Source organism: Lactuca virosa, chromosome 6 (assembly GCF_052849685.1).
Source record: "Lactuca virosa cultivar CGN04683 chromosome 6, Lactuca_virosa_CGN04683_v6, whole genome shotgun sequence".
NCBI classification, from domain to species: Eukaryota; Viridiplantae; Streptophyta; class Magnoliopsida; order Asterales; family Asteraceae; genus Lactuca; species Lactuca virosa.
Window position 1 is genome coordinate 119621539 of NC_136431.1, and position 3772 is coordinate 119625310.

Below are 3772 nucleotides of genomic sequence, written 5' to 3' on the forward strand. Positions count from 1 at the left end.
GATTAAGTTTAAAGTTCAAAAAGTAATTTGTATTATTAAAACATTAACATATATAATATTAGTAAACGGTATAACATCTTGTTTATTAATCAATACCAAATTTATTATAAGATTTGATGTTCGATTGGAGTTAACTTTAATACTAATACATTGTTTTAGGTGGAAATAATATATAGTTCCCAATAACGTGTAACATCACGCACAAGTAATATTCATTGATATCATTTAATAAAATCCCAAATTTGATTTATCATATAATTTAATAGAAATACATAATTATCTATAATTAAATAACATTAAATTAAATAGTAGAATAAAAGATGTCGACGCAAAAGAAACAATTGTTTTTGAGATATGTTATAATAATAAAAATGTTTGTATTTGTTTCTTTTGAATGTATAGTTTTTAAAAGGGTATTTCCTTCTTTTCTTTAAATGTTTCAACGAGAACCCTTGATCACTCTCAGGGCCAAGCAGAAACAAACGACCCTCCAATCCATTCAATTTATCATCCATCATCTTCTTCCAAAAGCTGCAGAAAGACTCTTACTTTCTTCCATTGATTGCTTCATCATTGATGGCGTCCCCGCCGGACACCAGCAAAACCACCAAGCTCGAGCGATACAACACCTACATACGCAAAGTCAACACCTCCAAGCTCTTAGCTGCCTCCTCTAAGCTTCTCTTTCGTCTCACACTTTTAGTCGCTCTCGTTCTCATCTTCTTCTTCACCCTCAACTACCCTCCACTCTCCGATTCCACCACCACCACCGCCTCCAACCACCGCGTACTCACCACCTCCCACCTCATCTCCTCTGCTTTCTACGGTAGCGGCGCGTCCTGGGAAAAGCAAGTTCGCCGCTCATCCACCCCACATAGGCCAAATGGATTCTCTGTGCTCGTCACCGGCGCCGGAGGATTCGTCGGAACTCACTGCTCCCTGGCGTTGAAGAAACGTGGAGACGGTGTTGTGGGTCTTGATAACTTTAATTCTTATTATGATCCGTCGTTGAAACGAGCAAGACAGGAGGTTTTGAAGCAACATGATATTTTTATCGTCGAAGGTGATTTAAACGACGGCGAGTTGTTAGCGAAGCTTTTCAACATTGCGCCGTTTAGTCATATTCTTCATCTGGCGGCGCAGGCGGGTGTTCGTTACGCTATGCAAAATCCTCAGTCATACGTTAAATCCAACATTGCTGGATTCGTGAATCTCCTCGAAATCGCGAAAAACGCCGATCCACAGCCGTCGATCGTTTGGGCGTCGTCGAGCTCGGTGTACGGACTCAACACCGAAAACCCATTCTCGGAATCTCACCGGACTGACCAACCGGCGAGTCTTTACGCCGCCACGAAAAAAGCCGGCGAGGAGATTGCGCATACTTACAACCATATCTACGGGCTTTCCATCACCGGACTCCGTTTCTTCACCGTCTACGGCCCGTGGGGGCGGCCGGATATGGCTTATTTCTTCTTCACGAAAGACATTCTTCAAGGCAAACCGATCAACGTTTACCAGACGCACGACGAGAAGGAGGTGGCGCGTGACTTCACGTATATTGATGACATCGTGAAAGGGTGCTTGGGAGCGTTGGACACAGCGGAGAAGAGTACCGGAAAAGGTGGGAAGAAGAGAGGGCCGGCGCAGTTAAGGATATATAACCTGGGGAATAAGTCGCCAGTGTCGGTGGGAAAACTGGTGTCGATATTAGAGAGTTTATTGAACGTGAAGGCTAAGAAGCACGTGATCAAGATGCCTCGAAACGGTGACGTTCCGTATACTCATGCTAACGTGAGCCTGGCGTTCAGAGACTTCGGTTACAAGCCGACCACCGACTTGTCGACTGGCTTGAGAAAATTCGTCAAATGGTACGTTAGTTATTACGGGATCAAACCAAGGGTAAAAATGGGAATTACAGGTGCCAATTGATCATATTATTAAACTTTCATACTTTCATTCTCCCTTCCAAAGTTCTTCTTTTTTTCAAAATTACCCTTAATTTATAGTTTTCCATTCAAATCCAATCCGTTAATGTTTCGACATTGAGGGGAGACTTAAGAAGCAATATTGAGGTCGGCTCTACGGACTATGAATACAAAGTTTACATCGTTGAAGAATCAACTCGGAAAGCAGCTCTCCAAATGATAATTACAAGTTTATATTAACGAAGGATAACATTCGAAAATAATAATAAGGATTTTCGATATTGGTATATGGTATTTCATATAATATATGTATACATGAAAAAGATCATAATGATAAGAAAGAGGAAGAAGTGTAGATCTCAAGAATGGAGGGATTAGATTTATAATAATGTTGTGCTAAATGTAAATTTGAAGATAAATTGATTTTGTGCCCAAAAGCAAGGAAGGGTAAATTTCAAGTGTGCATTTAAAAATTTCAAGAAAATTATGACTACGCATTGCATCAAGATTCATAATTTGGGGTAAACATTGGATTTGTATATTTTATTTATTTTTATGTAATTCTTTAGAAGACTTGAAAGAAACCCTGCTAACTATTGTTATATTTTTAATGAAATATTAATCAAGAAAAAATTATACTATTAATTTGTATAATATTGCTTCAAGTTAATTCACCCGATTAAATAGATTTCTCATATCGTGCAAACTTATCTCATTTCCGTATCATAATATATAGTGACGTATTGATATTTGAAAAAAAAAATATCAGATCAATCTTATTTATTATTTGATAAAGAAAAGTAAAAGGTTAGTCAAATATAAAAAATAGTCACTATTTCACAAATATCATCAACAGAATTTTATATTGGCCGTGAAATCATCAATTCCATCAAGAAATATAGTGGGTTGTCTTGTATAACGTTAAAAAAAGAGAAATTAAATATTTTTTTACTTTTTTTTTCCTATTCATCAACCTAAGTTTTTTTTCCTATTCATCCACCTATTGTTTATAAATAATAACAAATATAATAAAAATTTATTAATTTTATTAAATATGACAAATATCATAATCTTAAATATATAAGGAGATATGTATGAAAAGAAAAATTAAAGGATATTTAATTTCTCTTAGACTTTCATTTTCTTAAGAGTAAATTACACGAATGGTCCCTATGGTTTAGAGTAATTTGCACGTTTGGTCCCTAACTTAATTTTTTAACTCAGAAGGTCCCTACTGTTTGTTTTTGTTACGCGCTTGGTCCATGTCTTACCTAAAAAGATGATTTTGCCCTTGATTTTTTAATTTATTTAAATAAACACACTCCCAACCCCACCCCTCACCTTATCTTACCTACCTCACAATTTTTCCCTATTTAAATAATAGTCTTTTTAGGTAAGATAAGGACCAAGCGCGTAATAAAAACAAACTGTAGGGACCAAGCGTGTAACAAAAACAAACAATAGGGACCTTCCGAGTTAAAAAAATAAGTTAGGGACCAAGCGTGTAAATTACCCCAAACCATAGGGACCATTCGTGTAATTTACTCTTTTCTTAATTTTTATACTTTCCTTTCAAACCTAAAAAAGTTTCATAGGAAGAAAATGAAACAAGACGATAACAATCTACCTATAAAGTATGTTTTTTCATCGTTTATACGTTTTATGTTGTTTTTTTTTCACGTTTTTTGTTGCATTATACCTTCCAAAACAACATTTTCGCAAGTAGAGAGAAATCTTGTATTCATAGATGTATTTTGAGATTTCACCTGTGAAAACATTGTTTTTCCGTGTTTTATATGCATTTTGTAGTTTATTTGGTTTGGATAATACGTACGAAAACAACATTT

At 35.9% G+C, this 3772-nt stretch overlaps 1 pseudogene; it reads left to right on the plus strand.

Moving 5' to 3' along the window:
* Window positions 1-403: 403 nt before the first annotated feature.
* On the plus strand, window positions 404-2440 carry LOC145119308 (UDP-glucuronate 4-epimerase 6 pseudogene; annotated as a pseudogene).
* The last annotated feature ends 1332 nt before the right edge of the window (window positions 2441-3772 follow it).